This window comes from Nelumbo lutea, chromosome 5 (genome assembly GCF_056320005.1).
Source record: "Nelumbo lutea isolate HS-2025 chromosome 5, American lotus-T2T, whole genome shotgun sequence".
NCBI lineage: Eukaryota > Viridiplantae > Streptophyta > Magnoliopsida > Proteales > Nelumbonaceae > Nelumbo > Nelumbo lutea.
Window position 1 is genome coordinate 52,366,644 of NC_142688.1, and position 23,008 is coordinate 52,389,651.

The window sequence follows — 23,008 nt, forward strand, 5'->3', positions numbered from 1 at the left end:
ACTTCTTCATCCCTCATAGGGTGCTCTTGAAGAAGCATTTTCATGTCCTCGTCCTCATCGGATCAATTTTCTTCTATTAGTGGTGATGTTTCCTTTAAAAAGAGTTCTTTGGGTATGAATTCCTTGAGTGCTATTGGAGTTGGACAAGACTATTGATGAACTTCCTCTTTGTTAACTATTAATATTCGAGGTGCTTTCTTCTTTTCCACTTTCTTCTTCTTGGAAACATTATGTACCCATCTCCTAGTGAAGAGAAGTTTATGCTTACAATGGGATAACAAACTTGATCTCCTTGATGTAGGGACAATGGGATAAGGAGCTTATGCTTACAATGTGCAACAACAATCCATTCGACCTTGTCTTGAAGAGAAGTTTTAGAGTAATTAGAATACATGGAGATAGTCTTTCGCTCATTCGAAATGGTCCCTTCATGTTGGAGTTGTACCTTCTCCCTTAGTTTCTTGCGGGTGAAGGGGGACCACCCACCTTCTATCTCATCTTTTGAGATGGAAAACTCTTCCCAGTAGTCTAAATTATCAACCATTAACTTATAGGGTTGGGATGCCAGGATTCCCAAAGCTCAGCATGTTTAGATAGTCATAGATTGTTGCCACCTCCTAGGTAACTTGAAATTGGACAGGAATTACCTTCTCTCAGAGGGACACTATTAGAGAAGATGTTGTTGGGGATCAAGTTGTCTTGCTCCCAATCTTCTTACCTTGACAAGAAACTTATAGGTTGTATTGAGGTGTTGATTTACCTTTTATGGGTGTAGAGTTCCTTGAGGTTCGGACGCTCATTGTAACTCAAGTAGAAGAGGAGGAACTTGTGAAGTGTTGCAATGGCATATGGCGAAGAGACCTAAAAGTGACCATGATGACATTAGTAGCAACAAGATTGTCACCATGGTCTAACTCAATCTTACCTTGTTCTACAAGATGAATTATTTTGTCCTTCATGACAAAACACTTTTCAATTGACAAATTATCATCCAATTGTATTGACAATATGTGAGGTCAGTCACATGTCTTTGATCTTTGGGCTTCTTAGACTGTGGAAGTTCAATCAACTTTGTCTAGATTAGTTGGTTGAGCATTTTAAGAACATTGGAGTCAAGGTATGGGTACTCTTCTAGTTCTTTTAGGATTGGCCTAGACTTTTCATTGGCTCTAGTATGCAAAAGGTTTCACTTTCATCTTTTCCTTCTTATTGCCAAAGATCTTAATTGGTGCAATGGTAATAGTGATGACTTCCTCTCCCTTGGAGCAGGAGGGAGGTGTTAAAATCCTTCTTGAGTTCCTTCTTACTTTCTTTCGTATCATGAGAAACACTTAGTTGAGGTTTTCCATGCTTGGCTATTTAGATCTCCATGTCACGATCTTAAGTACCGAGTTCTTTGAAGGTGGTTGGCATTTTTCCTTTGAGGTTGTAGAGTAGCCCTCAATGCATCCCTTAAACAAATATGTCTATAGTAGAGGACTGGTTGCTTTATTCTTTAAATTGAAGGGCGAGGTTTCTCCACCACTTGATGTAGTCGATGATGGGTTCATCATTCCTTTTCCTTGTTCTAGAGAGTTCTAGAAGTCAAGGATTAAAGTATTAGTATCGGGTATTGTATCGAACAGTCAAATACAAATACAAATACGAATATGCATTGATGCACTAGGGAAATGTATACAAATTCCATAAATATATTAATAATACTAAGTTTAATGTCAAAATAGCCACAAATAATATATAGATACAAATAAAATGTTTATTTTTATAAATATATATGAAGAAATACAATACAATTAATATAACATGATGCATAGATATCTTACAATTTTATTTGATAATGCATCAACCAAGAATCCAAGACGCACATTATATAGACTTTTACAAATTAAAACATGCACAAGCTATTATTATTTTATTTTCTATTAATATCCAAGGCACAAGACACATGCAACTATTATATTTGAATTATTATATAAATTATTTTCTATTTTACTATTTTTAATTTTTAACATTAACAAAAATTCAACTAAAAAAATTAATTCTTAAATGTTTGGTAAAAATTAAATATGTTATTATAAATTATAAATTAAAATATCAATTAATAATTTACAAACATATATAATATTAACTTAAAATATATCAAATATATTAAACTTTAGAAGATACATACCTTATGCAAATTCATAATTTTTGATTATTAAAATAATCATTTCATAGTTAATATTTTTATTCTTATAAATTTTCTAAAATACAAAAACAATTTTTGAGATATAAATGTAGATTTGTGGATATGATAGATTCAATTTGTATTATATTATTTCATATTTTATAAATAATATTTTTATGTTTATAAATATATAAATTTTAAGATACATATCATAAGAAAATTTCTAAATTTTAAGTACTAAAATTTTATTAATTATTTATTCCATTCATTAATAAAATACTAATTTTGAATATTATTCTTTTTAATTTATAATTGGAATTATTGGATATAGATATACGTTATTTGTTTAAATTCTATCTAAAATGTCGACTTCGAAGTCAATAAGAGTTACTTTACTTCAATTATTAGCATTTGGCAAATGGTGACTTCGTGGATAAAGGCATGTTTAAGACTAAGTGAGGTAGCATGTCTTCAAATCACGTCAAACTCTTTTTTTTTTTTTTTAAATAAAGAGCATTAAACTATTGTTCAATTTAATCCCATATGCCTTCAATTTAATGGCTTTAGCCATCTTCTAATCACTCGTACAACTCCAGTAAAGGTTGAGTAGGAGTGGTTGTCTCTTTAGTGATTTTACTAGTTGAAAATTCTATGGGAGTGACAAAAAGTTGACTCAATCCGTGAATCCAACTCAATCCAACCCAAACAAACAGGGTTAGGGTCTCATATTTAGTTACTCGAATGTGAAAATGGTCCGACCTGATCCGACCCAAAAAACTGGGTTGGATTGGGTTATGGGTTAATCAGTTGAGCCGATTGTCAAGTCTAATTGGGATTATTTATGCATTGTTAGAAGTTTCCACTCTTTAATTTCTTCTATTTAGTTTTTACTTTTTATTGTGTACTTTAAAATTGTTAAATGTTCAAGTTTTTTATTTTATATTTGGAATATTAAGGTTGATTATTTTAATTTTGACAATTTTCATCTAATTTTTCTTTATTTTTTTTCAATTTCAATTATTTTTTGGAATGACCCGAATTGACCCATGGGTCAACCCTCACCCGAACATTTAGGATTAGGGTCTATCATTTGATAATTGAACCTGAAATTCAACCCGAAGTACCTTGACCCAACCCGAACCCAACCCACCCAACCCACCCAACCCAATTGCTGGGTCTAATTGGAGACGATAGTTGAACCTTGTTGGAATTTGCCATAGCACACGAGATAGGTCAATAATAGGAACAATTGAAACTGCTAGAGGACTTGTTGAAGGATGTAGTCCTCTTGGTAGCCATTGGATGATTGTTGTAGTTGTTGACTCAAAAGATAAGTGGAAAAAAATGTCCCACTAGGCATGCTAGAAATTTGTCAACACAAATTTTATGTATTTGATTAACACAAAATATAGAGACAAATTATAAAATAAATTTGTAATAAAGAAAAATACAAGGAAATTAACTCTCTTTTGGTTCTGCTCGATAATATGAGCAACCTCTGATTAACGGTTAAATTTAGTGAAGATGAGGGTTATTAGCATGTTTCTCATGCTTCTGAAACTGTTGATGTAGATTTCTTTAATTTTAATGCTTTTGAAAAGTTAATTTAAATTTCTTTGATTTTAGTGCTTTTGAAAAGTTGATGTAGATTTCTTCACTCTGGCTTCATGATTGATCATTTGTGAAGAATGCTTCTCAAAGAAAGGGTTTTTTGCAATGGCTTGATCTTCTTGGGAGAGCTTGAATCCAAGTGTGAAGTAGAGAACTAAGAAGCTTATTTTCTTCTTTATTTTCTCTTGGTGTTGATGTAGAATTGAAGATTGCAAAGCCTATGAATGTTTGTGGTTCTCAAGTGTTGGTGTGAGTGAATAAGAGTCTATCCAATGTGCAAGTGTGATTGTGAAAAAGAGAAAGCATTTTCTTCCTAGGTAGGGCTATTTATAGCCTAGGATTAGGATTGTCACCTCAAACCACTTTGCTAACCAATGCCATGTAAGTGGGGTAGTAGGTTAGGGTTAACTCTTAAACATGCCCCCATTATGTAGGAATTTGCAATTTTGCCAAAGGGTCTATCTGATTACAATAGGACATGGGCCAAATTGACTTGGCACACTTGGATCCTTGGGCCATGGCTATGTTCATGTGGGCTTAGGCTCTATGCCCATGGAGGCTCGTATTAACTTGGGAGGGCTATGATGTTTATTAAGCCCATATATTTAGCTTAGAAATTCACATGTCTACACTCCCCCATTTCCCTCCCTCTCTATCTCTCATTCTCTCTTCCTCGATATTGATATCCTCTCTTGTATCATCTATAATTAGTTGTTTTTGTAAAAGATTTCCAACAAAATGAATAACATAGAGAGAAAGAAAAGAAGATTAGGTGTTGACAAAACAAAAGAGCTTCATAGTTCGATTTGTAATGGTTGGAACCATCATCTATCAATTTCACAATAATCGAAAAAAAATGTAACAAATTCTTTCTCTCTCTTCTCTCTACATTCTAGTGGCTAGTGATAAAAAACATAATTTTTTTCCCTAGATTTTATTAGGTCCTTTGTTTTTTACTTTTCCCCATATCCTCCTCTATCTTTGTTGTTTACAAAAACAGGATTGTCTCCGTAGTTCAAGGGGAAGAAGAGGAGTCATTGTTTAATTTCAAGAGTTAGGGTATAATTGATAAAAATCAGTTGAATTTGAATTAATTGAATATTTGATTATCTAGTCGAATTCAAATTCAGTTTTTAATTTTGAATATCCATCGAATATTGAATTGAATTCGAATATTTGAATTCAAATTCAGATATGGCATGATTCTATTTGAATTGACTCCATTTACAGTCCTAATTAGACATGACATGGCCTTTGTTCATTTTCAAGTAAATCACTTATCCGGTAGGTGTATTTATCCATGTGCATTTATCTATATTCTATTGTGCTCAGGTCAGTTTTTTCTATTTTGTTTTTTATCCTTATATTTTTTTTCTATTTTTAGCACCTCTTACATGGGCATTTTTGTCTCATTGAATTTTAGTAACTTTCCTTCCCCATAGAAAATTAATTTATCCACCTGGGAGAAAGGCAAGGTCAAGATTTTCCTAGATAAGTTGCCAAAAAACCTTGTATGAAGAAATTGTTTTACCTAGACCACACATTTACCAATAAAAGAAAATGGGAAAGTAAATAAATTCTCACTGTTAATCCAATTTATACCAAAACACTAATTTTGTCTTACTTTTGTTACTGCAAAAGGAAATGAAAATATCTTTAGTCATCAAATGTCCCTCTATCAGCAACCGACTTATGCTCGGCCCGCCACCTAAACCCCAATTCACATTGAACACCTGATCAAACCATTTTGATCTCTTCAAAACATCCAAATACCCAAAAAAACCCAACTTTCAACCCAAAAGCCCTCAAATCCATCGTTAAAACTATCTGTTGTCGATCTGATGGCCCCGATCAACCCTCATTTACACCTCAACCATTATATCAGACACAACCATCAAATTCAAGATCTCGTAAAATACCTAACCAATGAATTTGAACTCAAAATTCCTCTGTTTACCCTTTCATCAAGTGAAGATTCCATTTCAACCCCTCTTGTTAGCCTAAACACCCACAACTCTGATCCCCTTGATTCAAACACATCCGAACTGATCAAACCACACCATTAAACTCTACGTATGTCAAAACACCTACCCATAAAGTTTCAACCCTAGATTCCCCCATTAGCCCTTCCACCAAACCATGATTACGTTTCGAAACATACTATTGACCCAAATTCCTCCGATCGTGACCCTCCAAGGCTAATCAGACATCATCATTAGATCTAAGACATCTCCAAATACCCATCTGAATAATTTCAGCCCAAAACACCTTTGTTTATCCCTCCATTGCACCTAGATTTTGTTTTGAGACTACAGATTGATCGGATTCAAAATCCTTTCAATTCGAGTCTAGCTGGCCCAATCTGACCATACCAATCACCTCAGACTATCAAAAAACCTTACCCTATGAAATTTTACCCAAAACTTCCTTTATTTGCCCCTTCATTACACCAAGATTTCGTTCCGAGGCTCTAGATTGGTCGAATCAAGCCCTTTCCAAACCTGCCCAATCTGGGATATTTGGCCCAATCTGACCCCACCAAATATATCCCCATTCACCTATCCATCTAAAAAGATTCCATTATGACCAATCTTGCTAACCCATATATACAAAACCACTCTCTACGATTAGGGCCACCTTAACGTTTTGATATTTAACCCAAAAATCCCCACCATTAAACCAAAAACCAATATTACCCCTTTAGACCCAATTTTTGAAAATTACCAAAATACCCCTAGATTTCCCTAAATTTACCAAAATGCCCCTAAACCTACCTATAAATGAACCTAAAGTTTTCAATTTACGGGGATACACGGTTCATTGCCTTCCCTGTTCAAATAGAGGAGGCTACGGTGGTTCCCACTTCTGATCTCCCTCTCCCACTCTCTCAAACCCGAATCGACCGGTATCACTAAGGGCATTGTTCATCCTCCTCTTCACTCTAACCGAAACCATGCAGCGACAAAAAAGCCCCCCACTTCCAATCTCCCACTCTCTTTTGCACTTTTTCTTTCTATTCTTCTTGTTCTTCTAATTATTATTATTTGTCTTTATGCTTGTTTGGGATTTCCATGTGGGCCCCACCTATTTGGCATGGGAGAGGGGTGATTAACTCCTTTTCTCTCCCATCTGAGTCTTTCCCAGACCGGTTAGTCGGTGCCTCGTGTTTTGGAGTTACTATTGAAAAAATTGATTTTAAAAATAACTCTCGGAGGTTTCATCACCTCCATTTCCATAACTGATGGATGGTGACTCCAAATCTGACTTAAGTGAACCGTTTTTGATGCTCACACCATCCAAATACTAATCCAATAACTCTTCCCACGCATTCAGATTTTGTAAACGTAGACATCAAACTTAGGATCACATGCCAACATGTGAATGAATCCAAATTTTACAAGTAGATGACCTTCGGTATGAATTTTTTCATCTGCTATGAAGCCGCCGATTTGTTTACACTAATTGACAACACAAGATAACTTACCCACTTCTGACAATAATTCAAACATCTAAAACCCCATGAGGTCATTCTTGCTATATATTATCTTCATTCTGCCAAAATTGATAGCGAATCATTCAAGAAGGAATGCTTAAGGATTGAGACAAAACTGAGTGGAGGTTTTAGGTAGCAATTGAATGTAGCTTTTGCTAGGATCTCACAAAATTTCTTAAGAGAATATCTGACAATCGTCAATAAACTTGATCCTCCTTTAAGAGAAAAATATCCGATCCTTCTCAAAGAAAAAAAATGCAAGCCGTTTGATCTTCAACTACAAAAGTATTTGTCTTATTAAAGAAAAATTGCAAAAGCTTTTGGTCAACAAGAATTTAAAAAGAAATCCAGACCTTTTTTTTTCTTTACGTATTACATTTTATTATTTCTGTCCTACAACGCAGACGGAATTGAATTCAAACTATTGACAAATGGGCATGGGCATTTATATTTTATACATAGAAGGTCAATTTGTCTCATCTTAAAGAATTCAGCTGCATGTTGGAAGTATGTGGGACCCATATCGCATGATACATCTGCAAAGCACATGCCACCATTTGCTAGAGCCTATGGTTCCACAAGTTTGGTACGTGTGCAAAGTGGGATGCACACGAGACCCATTGGTCTTGTCATGGAAAGCCTATGGTTCTAGATGTTTAATGTGTGTTCAAAGCACGTGCCACCATTTGCTAGCCACATGCTCTGTTCTCTTTCTCCCTCTCTCTTAATTTGTATTAGTTAGTGGAGAAGCAGATGTGACGCCCATTAATCTTATCTACAAGTAGGGGTGTTAATGGACAGGTTTTGGGTTGGATTCCATCCAAATCAAAATTTATTTGGTTGGATTGAACAGATCAATAAGATATATTGAATTTGGATGGACTGAATGAATCAATATGACATATTGGATTGGATCTGATCTGTCCATAATGAATTTATATTGGATTGAGTCAACATTTAATCCATTGATAGAAAATAAAAACATAGGTGTCAATGGACCAAGTTTGAGTTGAAAACAAGACGGTCTCTGGACCGGTCCAAAATGATCCAAAATATTTATTGGATTGGATTGGACTAGGTCCATTTGTAAGGGACTTACACTGGACTGGACTGGATTGGACCAAACCCAACCCAATTGACACCCCTATCTAGAAGAGCATTGGTAGATCATAGATGTGAGGCCCATTCATCTCACTTTTTATCTAACAGAAAAGAAAAAAACTACTAGCACCGGTTTAGCGTGCGCAGCTCCTAATTCTTATATACGTGGAATGGTGGAAGAAATAGAGAGCATCATGCGTATGCATTCATACCAAGGTTTCTAAAATTGGACCTGACAAGGAATTGTTCTGATCTAGTTTTCGAGTCAAACAATCTGACTGTTTGGTCTGAATGAAAGGCTCGTTCTAACAAAAAATAAAAAATAAAAAATGGTCAAAACTCATTATCTGGGTCGATGGTTTGATGGTTCAATCACTTCAGTCAATTTGAACCATAAATCAAAACCGTAAATCATTAAGGAAAGATACAAAAACAGTAAACCAAATCAAAACCGTAAATCATATTTTTTCGAAACATTGAATCCGAACCAAACCCCAAATTCAGTTTTACAATTTGAACCGTACAATGAACACCCCTATGTATGGTATGATTTCATTAAGGAAAGATACAAAAACAGAAAATTGGTGAAATATAATCATTAGAGTAAAAGGATCTGATAAAAAAGAATGTGTATAATACATGAATTTTGAAAAACATAGAATAAAAACTTAGCATATTTTACATTTTAATACATAACATAATATATTAAAGTTATGCATTAGTATTCTAACAAAATTCATTAATAGAAATTAAATGTAATTTTTTTGATAAATTGTATATTAATACTTTGTACTTAAGGGCTAGTCTCTCTTGGTACCTGGACATCAAAATGTACCACTATAATACCTGAATTCCCCCCAAAAAATGCCAATTTAATATCCATGCACCATCAGTAGCCTGTCAGTTATCTTTATCGCATAACAATATATGTGATTTATTTTTTTTAAAATATCAAAATTATCCTTTTTAATATTTTTACGACCATTTTATTTTGATTGTCTTCCCAAGAATTATCCATCTTTTCAGACAAAAAAGGTGGTATTAATGAATTTACATCTGCACCCCACAACTTTTCACTGCACATTCCTGTCATGTATTGAAAGCATCTCCCCGATGATAATATCAGACCCGAGATGTTATTATCCAGAGATGTTTCCAATACAAGACAGGAATGAGCTGTGGTACGTTCTGAGGCGCAGATCTGAACTCGGTATTAATCTCCCTCGTTATGGATTGAATAACTGAAAAAAAAGGTACAACATCAGTCCAAACACCTCTTCTCCGCCAATGCTTTTCCAATGGGAAGCAGTGGTTCTTCAAGAGAAAGGTTAGGATATAAAATGAACAGTGGTGCCCAATCGCAGTAAAAAGGATTAAAACATAACTATTTTGGCTATTTCAAAGTTATACTTGTCTTGTATATTCACAACTCAAAAGTTATTTGTGTTGTTACCGGATTCTCACTCCTGATCAGATAAGAACAATGCCAACATCAAATGAACTGTCAATTGTCTATCTACCACGTGGGTGGGGTTCACATGATGTTTGATAAGTTATTAAACTGACTTCCCAGGACTTATAACTTGCACTGATATGATACGAAGGTGTGGAGATAAATATCTACGTAGGACTCCGTATACTATTGACTTCATTTTTCTTCAACGTTTTGTTATTTTGTGAGAGGCTGAGAGCGTCGTGTGGGCGACAACGTTGCATTAACTAAAATTTCTTCTTTTTTTATTTTTTTTTCCTTTCCCTACTTTTTCCTTCAAATCAAATATAGTCTTAGTAGGCGGGTTTTTTATTTTTTTTTATTTTTATTTTTTAGATTTTGAGAGGGGGAAGTTGGTTATTGGGATTTTAGTTTTTATTGACCAAGAAACTCACGTTCTTTTTTCAGATTTATGTGGGGATCAAGAAAATTTTATTTTTGATACCCATCTCTTAGATGGATAAATAACTTTCCCACTTGGGAGAAAGTTGCCAATAATTGAATGGAACAAAAATGCCCCTTTTAATTATCGAATTTTATGCCTAAAATGGTTATTGCCTTATTTACATGGAAAATAAAAGAACATGGGTAGATGCATTTACTCGGATAAGTCTTTTCTGGGAAACACTTACCTAGGTAAGTGTATTTACCCGAGTAAATAACTTACCGAAAAACAGACGGGGCCGTATTAACTAAATCTCATCTTGCATTAAATTACAGTTAGTTTTTTGCTAATGATTATTAATAAAAATTATCTATATAATCATTTGAATATTTTACATGATCATTAGATCTGAATGGCCAGTCAAGTTTATTAAATATTTTTTATAATAAAATTATCCCTGATCCAAGTTCTAACCCACATTAGGCCTATAGCAGTTAGGGGTAATTTGTCATGAAAAATGTTTAATAGGGTTGACTGATCATTCAAGGGTAGTTTGATTATGTAAAATAGTCAAATGTTTATGTGAATAATTTATGTTAATAATCACTAATGATGAATATGGAAATTTGATAATATGGCAGTCCATTTTTCAGCCAAATATGCTTGTAATGTCTCTAGAACAATTTCTTGGTCTTCATCCCCTAAGTTCTTAAATGGGTGGATATGGATGGGATTTTAAGTGGGTGGGTCATGTTTGGTTGGGGTCAAAATTACAGGCCCTTAAAAAACAAAGGGCACTAGTTTTGTAGTGGGGCCCCATGCAATGCACTAGCTTTGTTAAACAATAAAAATACATAGGAGTAGAATATTGTTTTATATTTTAAATTTTAAATAATTAATATTATATGTATTTATATATTATTTTTAATAAAATTTTAATACAAAAATAACGATAATTAATTTTAGATAAATTAATAGTCTAATATTTAATAAATAATAATAGTTTAATCTCCAATAATTAGTGAAAAATTATAGCAAAAATACAATAAATAATAGATAAATAAACAATAAATACTAAAATATATTAGATTATCAATAAATTTCTAAAGAAAATACATAATTGCTGAAAATAAATTTATAACAACAATGCAATAAATCCAATAAGTACAATAAATGAAACTTCATAAAGTTAAATAGCAATGGTTTAATCTACAATAATTATTAAAATTTTACTATTTTTGGACATTTTGAATATTTATTGATATTCTCAAAGTCCCACATGTATTATTAAGAATTTTGAATAATTATTGATATTTTTAAAATTCCACATCTGTTGTTAAGAATAACAATTGAAAATTACTGAAAATTATTGCTAAATTGTTATTAAATAATTTATTTTTATTTAATAGTTTATTTACAAAATCTATTACATTAGTGTAATTTAGAAAATTTATTTTTAAATTACCATTAAATAATTTATGTTTTATTAAATAGTGAAAATTATATTTAATTTTCACTAATTTCAATAATTTACAATTTTTTTGATAATCAAACCTTAATATTAGTGTTTTCTCTATTGAATAAATCCTTGTAATAAAAAAGACATGTCAGTATATATTACTTGTTGCAATGGGAAGATCTCTAGGCGACAAATATGAAAAATACAAGAACACCTTTGAAAACCAGAAAATGGCAAAGGTTAGATCTATATGTAGTAAGATTTTACTCCACTCCAATTAATACCCTGGACACTCGACCCTTTGGCCTTTGCCTTTGGTCGATTACTTTGTCTTCATAAATGCAATGCAATAGAAAGGAATAGACGTATGATGGTATATGATAGGAGGAGGGCACCGGCCAAATTAAACCTGTCAGACGATTTGCCATGCTTTTAACGAGGATGGACCCTACATTTATATAGAATTACGATCTGCTTAATGCAAATCCGCAATATGTCCCCATCAATTAATTGTGATGTTTCACTGAATCGTATAATAAGTGATATTTACTTTTTGAAAATTATGATAAATAAGTGTAAAAATTTATATTAATAAAATAAATATAATATTTATATCGATAATCTAAACTCTAATCCATCCAAATATCAACAAATTTAAATTAGAGTAGAGTTTTATATTGATTTTTATTTACATTCCTTGTACTACATCTCAATAAACCAAATCGGTGCAATTTTTTATTACATAAGTCTCCCTCCAGACCACCACCGGCCACCTGACACATTAGTTTCTTAGGATGTGACGTTATACCTACTAGCGGTTTTGCCATGTATTTCACGAGGGAGGATGGGATTACCATTGAATTGAATCCACCCATCATAAATCTTCAATAGCAGAAGGCATAGCAGTAAGTAGAGTTTGGATCTATTATCCACAAGAGGATGCCCACAGCGGAGTCGAGTCAGTAAATTTTTATAAGAGGGGCCAAAACCTAAATGAAGTATGGATGAATCCATAAGGGAAAAACCATTGAGGTGAAGAGTGGAGGGACCATGGCTCACCTGGTCCCCTCCCCTCTGGTTTCACACTGTGGACAAGTTCAGATTCCCACAAGACACTATTAACCATACATCAAGATCATCTCAGCTTTTCGTTCATGGGGAGATGTCATTCAGTTTTTCATCCATTTTGTTTATGGTTCCGATTTGCACTCTTACTTGAAACCAATTCCTACTTTTTATCTCAATTAAATTGATAGAAAATTTGCACTGCCTTCCACCTAACTCAGATTTCTCTCATATAAAATGAGGGCCACATCATCTAACTAAATACTTCACCCTTTAAACAAATAACCCTCCCCTATCTAGACCTGTAATCCGATTGGATTCACCTAAATCTGAGATCGATCCCATACCACATCCAAATCTGATTTGAAACCCAATGGGATGTATGAACAATTCATCCAAGTTTCGACTCCAATTGGATTTTTTTGATTTCAGACATCCAACTCCGATGGACTTATTTTAGGCCCAATATAAGTTGTCTTATCATGAAACGCAATTATATATAAAATACACCGAAGACTTTAATAGATTATATAAGTATGATAAATTATATATAATATATTAATGCATATTGGAGTTAGACATTATTGGATCGGATGTGGGTATTATCCGAATCTGATCTGAAATTGTACATGGTTCATCTAAATCCGAGATAATTGAATCGGATGTCAGATTGGGCTGTCAAGTTTCGTTTCATTGAGAGGCTTACGCCTACCTCCATTCTCTTGCACATAAAGCAGTGACAACATCATTTTAGTTCCTATTTTATTTCTCACAAATAAATTAAAGAAAGTCAAATATGAAGCACAAGTAAACCATAATTTACACTAGAGGTTATCATGAAAAACCAAAAAACTGAACTGAACCGATGAGATCGAATAAAAAATTCCAATTAACTGAGTGGATCGGTATACACACACACATATATATATATATATATATATATATATATATATATATATATATATATATATATATTTATTTTTATTTATAATATAATATTTTATATATTTATAGTTTTTATTATATATATTATATATTTATTTATAATATATAAAAAAATAAAAAACCAACAATTAAATCAACCAAACAATCGGTTACCCGGTCGGCTTTGTTTTGATTTCGGTTACCAATTTTCTAAAATCCAGTACTACTAATTCGATTTGCAAAATATATAGGCCCATAATTCAGTTAATTGAGCCGTGATCACCCCTAATTTACACAACCTATTTGCATTCTCATACATTTATACTAACACAAAATGAAATTTACACTAGCAAACTGAGCCTTAGACTCGTTTTAGAAAGCATTCATTCATGCATGGTTATAGAAGCCCAAACGTTTTCTATTGATGCCTTTCAAGTCCATCACCATCGTAAATAATAAGAGAAATATGACCTATCAACACTTTGAAAATATCAAATAAAACATTATATTGCATTTGGAACAGTCATATCTGACTTCTGTATAGGGATGACAATTTTATCTACCCCGCTGACCTCATCAGTTCAGGGATGGAGATTACCTTGGTAGGGGTGGGGGTAGGGATGGAGAGTGAAGTCTATTAAATATTATATATATATATATATATATATATATATATATATATATATATATCAAAATGTATGTATAAAATTTTGTTTTATTTTTATGTAAATCTAACTTTCAAAAAATAATTTTAAATAAAAATTGGAAAATTTAGAAGAGTACCTGTACTTTGGGCCTAGTTTCTCTTTGGTTCCCGAACTTCAAAATGTGCCCCAGTACCTAAACTTTCAAAATGTATTTGTTTAGTTCCAGTCATTAGCAGTCCGTCAGTTATCTCTATCATATGATGACATGTGTGACTTAAAACTTTTAAAAATATCAAAATTACCCTTTGACATTGTTCATCTTCTTCCATAAGAATCAAAGATTGACGAAAGCAACATATCGGTTTTTGACAAATTGCTTTTTCTCTATTGACAAATTCCTAGAAAACCGTCAATAGTAGTGAGAGAGGATCTTTGTTGTCTTGTACAACTCTAGTTTATATTGCCTCTCTATTTAGAGGGGCAAAAGATGACCCATTAGAAGGTGGCAATACTCTGGCTTAATCCCCATTCTACCCACCTGATGGAGACTCAGAACTTTGTCCATTAGATATTCCACACAAAACATAACTTGCTACCTACAAATTTCAATTTGAATCTTGTAGAGAAGAAAGGGTGAAAATGCCCAAAGTCATTAATCTCAAAATTTGAAGCTCCATTACTAAGGCTGCATTTGGCAATGACGCAAATGGAGTGTAAATCCCGATTCAGGGTAAATTTGCATTCTAGTTCACTTTTGCCTATGTTAGGCAATATTACATTTATGCATTGACAAATGATAGAAAACACATTTTTCATTGCACAATTGATGCAGTATAGGAGAAGGCCGATAAGTTCTATGCAAGTTGGGACCATTTTAAGACACATAAGAAGCAGAAATGATGCCACTAGCCCATCTTAGTAAATATTTATCGATTTAGCATCACCACAGGAATTCCATCTTAGTACGTTTTTTACCAAGTTGGCGCCATTTCAGAGTTTCCATCTTAGTTCATTTTTACCAAGATATCATTATTTCGAATTTATATTCAATTAGGACTTTCATTTTGAAGGATTTTAGTAGGATTCTATTTTGGAGTGTTTTATTAGATCAGGATTTTCTTTTCAAAGAGTTTTAAATAGGATTCTATTATGGAGTGCTTTCAAATTAGGAGCAGGAGTCATAAGGGGGTATGCCTATATAAAGAATAGCTAGGGGAAGGCTAAGGCAGTTCTCTTGTTATCAATCTTCTCTTAATTGTTTAGTGAAAAATTCTTCTTCATAAAATTTGACTTCTACTCTTTTCTTTGAAGTTATTTTCACATGTTTTATTTCCGTTCTGCGCCAGCTGGTATCAGAGCTCATGTTTGATCCTTCCATGGATTATGGCTCCTAAGAAGAAACAAGTAGCTCACATCATGAAATAGAAACCCAACAACAAAATGCAAGGAGAGATAGCAGAGCTGAGAAGAGAAGTCGAGGCATTTGCTTAGGAGTTGAAATCGTTGTGATGGGACAATGACTCCAATGCAAGTGTTTCCTCTGGTTCTTTTTTATCATCAAGGCAAGCAACAAAGTCGTTTATAGTTGCGAGTGGTGATCAGAAACACTGGGAAACGGATTTCAATATTGAGATCCCAAAGTTTCATGCAAGTTTTTCTACTTGACAAGCAACCAAATCGATTATAGTTGCAAGTGGTGAACAAAAGCGATTGGAAACATATCTCAAGGTTGAGTTCCTAGAGTTTAATGAAGGTATAGCTTCAAATGAATTCATGGACTAGAATTCCATGGAGGAGTTAGCAATTTTAGAGTCTAAAGGTAAAATCAAATCATATGACCTTGTTTATTGTTTTAATTTTGTTGGGGATTGTAACAAAAATCTTATGTGGCCATTCTCCTCAACAATATCTCTCGAAAAGAAACTTGTTGATTGGAATAAACCTCAAATATATGATGAAGAACCAATTGCTAAGGAGAAACATGCCATCATTCATTATGAATTTCAATATGATGAATATAATACTTATCATCTTAGGGATTATGATCACATTATCTACATGCATGTCTATGAAAATCCTTATTAGCAAGCACTCTTGCAATGTTCAAAAGGGTCAATAAAAGAAGATTCAGGTTCTGTGAAGTGCAAGAAATATACTTCAAAATTTAAGATATGCAATGAAGAATTCTCAATTCATATTGGAAGCTTACATCACCAATTATCCATCAAAGGGTTAGAAACAAAGAAGCACAGTGGAAGTGCAACAACATATGTTAACAACCTCTTAAATGGTAACATGAATCCGAGGTCGGACTCTCTCCAACCCAAGAAGAATGATGTAGTACATGATTTGGACTAATTGAGTAAATATTTACAAAATTAGTTTTCGAAGTCCCATCTTAGTACATATAGGAGGAAAAAGTATTTGATGTGGGAGACTATGTTTGGGTCATTTTAACAAAGCAACGTCTACCGGTTGGGCAATGTGGAAAGTTGATATCGAGGAAGGTTGGACCATATGAGATAGTCGAAGTCATCAATAAAAATGCTTATAGACTAAAGCTACTCAGCCATATACGTACCCATGATGTTTTCAATGTCAAATACTTGGTACCTTATGCTGGCAATTAGTTCATGGATCGGGTGGCCCGACGGGCCGGCCCGGTCCTTGGACGGGCTTGAACAAGTATATAGGCCTGCAGGCTTAACCTTGGGGCAAAAGGCCCGGCCTGCAATAAATTCAAGCCAGGCTCGGAATTTGCCAAAACAGCCCGGCCCGACCCGACCTATAAATAAACCGAAAAACCCTAGTTGAATACCCCTCTTTTTTTCACCTCTTTCCCTACTTTTTCCTACCAAATTCTTCTTCTCCACATCCTCTTTCCGTTCTTTATATATATTTTTAATATAAGTAAATTTTGAATTTATATATTTTTAATGTAAATAAATTCTGATTTATATTGATTATTGAATAGGGAAATTTTCTAATTTTTTTTATTAGATTGGACTTCGAGCTTTGGGCTTTTTATTAGGGCCAGGCTTGGGCCCAAGTTGTAGGCCTATTGGTCGGGCCGGGCTCGGGCTCGGGCCTAACATATTTCTGTTAATGAAGAGTAAAAGCCCAGCCCGGCCCATGAACAGGTCTACCGGGTCAGCAGTTTGCTGACCAAATCAACATTTTTTGGCTAAAATTCGGTTTTGACAAAAAACAGAAATGGTCTCAGTTTTTTCGGTCTGACCATCGGTCCGATCCGATTTTGAAAACTATGGTTTTTACCAATGGTTGATCGATTTCAGCTGGCCAAACTTTTAAACCATCCAGATTGGTTTGATTGGTCAAACAGCTTGCAACTAAATTGACCCAACCTATGTACACTAGCTCCCCTAATCATGTAATAATCATTGTGTAGAGTGCACATAATTCCCAAGGATAGAGAGCTTGCAGCTCCATGCCAACAATATTAATTTTTTTGAGTTGGAAAAGCCTGAAGCCAACTTTCATTCACCTATAAAATCTTGGTTTACAGTAGTCTCACCGGGAGACAAATCAGAATTAAGCAAAAGAGAGGAGTGTCACCCACCCCAAAGGAATGATCATTGACACCAATCTTAGCAAGTTTATGAGCAACATGGTTGAAATTCCTCTTGACATGATAAACCAAGACTAAATCAAAGCAGAGGAGAAGCTGCCCGTAGTCCATAATATGTGTGTATGGACCACGGTGAGAGGGAAGATTTCTCCAACAGGAACTCAATGATTTTTCGGAGGCCAAGCTACATGGCCAACTTGAGCTTTAGATTCCTCAAGAGATTGAATCTTAAAGAAGTGAATCTCCCGCAAATTGAACATAAGAGAAAATCAGCCTTTAAAACAGAAGGATTCAAAGATTAATTATTGCGGCCACGAAGTAGTCTTGAAATGCCAAGGTGGGCCCTAGACAAGCCAGATTTCATGAATGTTGATCCGTGAGAAACTACCTCACCCACCAAAGACCACCACTATCCATGGGAAAACATTAACCGTTCTGAGAGTTGTCGGCAAGTGATTCCGGCAGGTCTCCACTGGCAAGAAAATCACTGCATCTCCCTTCGTCAAGAGATAATGGACCAGTGTCTTAATGGAGGATGTATCATCAATATTATCCCCAAAACAGTACAACTTCTCGTGAACCATTGGAAGTGGGATTGGTATAGACACAAGATTATCGAAAACTGCACCAACTGACTTGTTAATTCCATCTTGTAGATCGGCAGTCCAAGAACCTTCTTACTTACGTTTACGTTTAGTGTGTCTAAATCATCACGATCAAAGGAAGGAACTAAGAACGCTTTTAAAACATTAACATAAACACCAATAAAAGGACCGGTGGTAGCACTCGCATATGAAGATACGAAAGAGATAACTCGTCCCTCTCCCCTCAAAAAGGAAGAGGAAGAGAGGGAGAGATGCCCTGACCAGGCTTTTTTTTTTTTTTTTTTTTTTACATGCGAACAATGTTCTCCGGCATGACACGTTAATTCAATCAATTTTGTCTTTTTGGTCAAAAGAATGTTGAGGATAATTACTCTTTTAAAGTGAACCAATTTTATTTTAAATTGGTTTTTCTTTTTTTTTTTTTTTCTTTTGTTTTATCTTTTTTGATAGGGTTAAGGAGCATTTATTTTGGCCAAGTCATAAGGGTTATGGGGCTCAATTTTGCTTCACTAACAAAGCCTAGAGAAACCTAGGGTCTTTTTGAGCCCCAAACCAATTTTTCGCGTTGGCTTCTTAGCCCTCTTTAGAAACAATAAGTTTCTTTTCTTGATTTTTAGGTAGCACAAAAGTATAAATCTTTTAGGGGTGCACCTCTGGCAGCCTGCTGGGCTTGTATTCAGGTTTTCTGGGCCCGAGCCTAATTTGAGCTAAACCCAACAGAACTGTAGTAGGGCTTAGGTTTAGGTTCAGCATGTTTCAAGGTCTTTATAAAAGAGTAGCACAACAATCAAGTAATAACCTAACCTGTATATTTATCAAATTGGAAAAAAAAAAAACAAGGAAAATCGGAGGCCAAGTATTTTTAAAACTGGTATCAAGCCCGAAGTAGTGTAAAATTTAGCTCAGGTGATTGGTTTGGGCTTGAGATACCAGATATCTGGTATCAAGCGCAACCTAAGCAACATCAAAATCCAAACTTTCAATCCTAAGCCCATCCTAGAGCCCAAAATCCTGTTTACATGCATATAAAATAATTGTTTGAGAGGGGCCTCACGTGGAATACATATAAGAACATAAAATACTCGACTATAAATTGAAGCTACTTTCGGTAACTTGTCTGAAACATAGGTGCTCAACGACCACAGCTCAATCAATGTAACTCACCTCCAACGCAGAAGCCCTCCCAAACGGGCTCAAAATATGTAGAAGATCAAGTTGGGCTCTCGAATAGGCTTAGGATTTTGGGCTACTCTAGATATTTTATATGCATATAAATCCGAAACTTTCGATCCAAAGCCCAAAAGCACAATCTTACTATCTTAGGTCTTATCCAATGACATAAATTGCCAAGTCCGTGCTGATCCAGCCCTGCTGGAACAACTATCGCCGATGATGAAAATTCTTGACTCAACCCCACCAACCAACGGGGCTTCTCAGGTTTAATAGATTTGAACCAACTTTTTGAGTTTGGTTAAACAAGGTTAGAAATAGTCCAATCTGTTCCGACGGATATCAATTTCACCTAGCTTCAGCTCATCTTTGATCTTTGGTTGGGTGAAGATTCCAAATCCACAAATGGATTGACAAAATGGCAAAAAATCTTTGGGAGAATGACGGTTCAGCCCAGGTCAGAATTTTTAGGCCCAAAGTACAGTTGAGGTGGATGCCAGCTTGGAATTGATGCCAATATACAGTAGGGCATTGGTGTATAGAGTAGGGGAATTTGACATTTTGAATGTTTATAGATCTGCAATGGAATTCAGATTTCTGCATTGGGCCTGTCTGTACTTCTCCAAAAATCTTTAACGTGTTGGCTTTTGTGTAGCTCTACTTTGGAGCTAAAACATAGCATGTGTAAAATAGTGGAATCATAAGATGCTGGATATATATAGAAAAACGGTCCACGTCACCATGTCTCTCCTTGCTTGGTTACCTCAACCCTGCATTCTCCATTCACTCTCTCTCTCTCTCTCTCTCTCTTTCTCTCTCTCTCTCCAAAATGCCATTTTTTACACTATCCAATTGGTAGAACAGGGATAGTTCATGTTGTAAAAATAATAAAGAGGCAGAATGGAACTTATCGGTAATCGCTTTCTAAACCGAAGTTGAAGTGGTGTGAAGTTGTTGCAGGAATTCAAAACTGGGAATTGCAAGAAGATGGAGGGCTGAGTCGTGCCACTTGGTCACTCTCCTTAAAACTGTATTTTTCCCTATGGTGTAGCCAGGTGATCGTAAAGTGATCGCCAAGATAAAACAGTCCACAGGCCACTGGTAGGCGTGTAGTCACTTACCAAACCTCCGCAAACCACAAAAGATTGATGCTGATGTGTCGGCCAACACTTTTTTTATAGAATGCTCTCAGACCCGAATGGACACTAATGTGTCCCTTTAGATAGGAGACTTCAAAATAGTGCACTTGTTCGAAGAGACATAAGGAGGAAGAAGAGACACAAAAAATAAAACATTTTAATTTGAAATTAAATTCAAAATTGAAAAGACTCAATTTAAGAAAAGAAAAGGTGTAATTCCGTTAGATCAAAAAGATTTGGTGCATCGTGCATACGCAAACACGCACGTGCACGCACACCTATGCCCACACCCTGAGCCAGCCCGACTCGGCTCACACGTGTGAAAAGCACCTCAAACCCGTCACATGCATGGAATATCTTTGGTCCTCTCCTCCTATGGGTCCCTACCCATAAAGGGAGCAAAACTACAAATATACTCACTTCCACTCATTTCCCAAGCAATATGGAACAAGTAGTAATTCAAGGGTGGAAAGAGAAAAGAACAAAAAACAAGAGAGAGGAGAGAGATTCTTGTAAATTTGAATCTCCTTCCAACAGTTCATCCTTTCCTAATTGAAGTTAGTTCATTACCTTCTTAGTTTTGTCTCAGTTTGTAGTCTGTTCCTCCACTTTTTCTCGCCTTTATGAAACAGCTCATCTCTATGAATCACATTGCAGGGTAGTTCATCGTTTTCCATCGCCCCTCTCTTTTTGGGACAAGAACAGGGACTCCACCCCATTATCTTTCTCAATATAAGTTAAAGTTTTAAATTTCAAGCAGGGGTACAACAACCATTATCAACTTCCTGCTAACGTCATCTAAAGTCAATTCAGCAGGTATGTTAATAACTTAACCTTTTCCTTCTTTTAATGTCAAAACAGGGACTCTACCCTTGTCTCTCTGTTAGATTCTCAGATTAGATGCATTTATTTGTCAAACTATAGAATTAGTTGGTAAACCAACTAGAGAATAATAACAAGTGTTTAAATGCATACAAAAAAGGGAGGAAAAATAATAAGAAAATTAGAAGAGTATAGCAATAATCAGTTGGTGGGGCGTTGTTGTAGATATTGGTAGTATTACTTACCAATTGATATTTTGGACTTGCTCTTTGATGTGGGGGACCCAACCCAACCCATTCGATGCTGAGAGGTCCAACCCATGAGCGCCAAAGTAGGGAATGGGATCCGCTACAGTAGGAGTTACTTTGCCCCCTTTCATATAGAACCAACCACAACACTATCACATGGCTGTTAGAACTGCTGACAACCCCCGTATGGCTTTCTTCTCATGCATTCATCTCCACTTACCTCCACGCAGTTCAAGTATAAATAGGGTGCCCCCCTCTAGGTAATGGGGTTATGATCTAAATCATATAACTATTGCCTTAATTGCTCTAGCCTAGAGCTAAGCACCTGGATCCTCTCCTAGGGCTCTCTCTCTCTCTCTTCGTGCCTTGTACTAACTTGATCGTCGGAGACTCCGCCTTGGGTTCTCACCCGAGGTCCTCTGACGAGCTCTTGTCTTCTAATAGAGATTGGATATCTACCTCCGGCTTCTACCATACTCGGAGACCGCCCCACCTCAACTTACACACCTCGGCCTCAGCAACATCCTCTCCAAGCCCTCAAAGCCTTCGACCAGCCTTCAGAGTTCAGGGACGAAATTACCTTGTTGTCCTTGGCCATTCCAAGAAGTAACAATTGGCGCCATCTGTGGGAACCGAATGCAAATTAACTAGTCACCGAGCACAAACAATTCAATACGATACGAAGAACGAGAAATACGCAAAACCTCGTAACCAATGAATAGTTCTAGGCCATACTTGATCACCTGGAATATTTGACATATCGAGTTGAGCAGAACCTTCCACAGGCAAGAGGTTACCCCCAAGGTGACCGCCCCGCCGAGGAGTCAATGCAGCCAGGCCAAGACATGCCCATCACCCAGTTAGCTCCCTACGTCAGCCATGCACAATGAGTCGAGCCCTCAGAATCTGGCAGCAGTTGCTTGGCTGACCCACGCTCCAACACTTTCATGCCTCCCAGTCGAAGGGAGGATAATTCTAGACCCCTTAAACAGAGAGGGGGGGAACTCTAGACCTCCCAGCATAAGAGAGAAAGAACCAGGACAGTCGGAGGACATCCACCAACCCTTAGAACAACATCACCAATGCCGGAG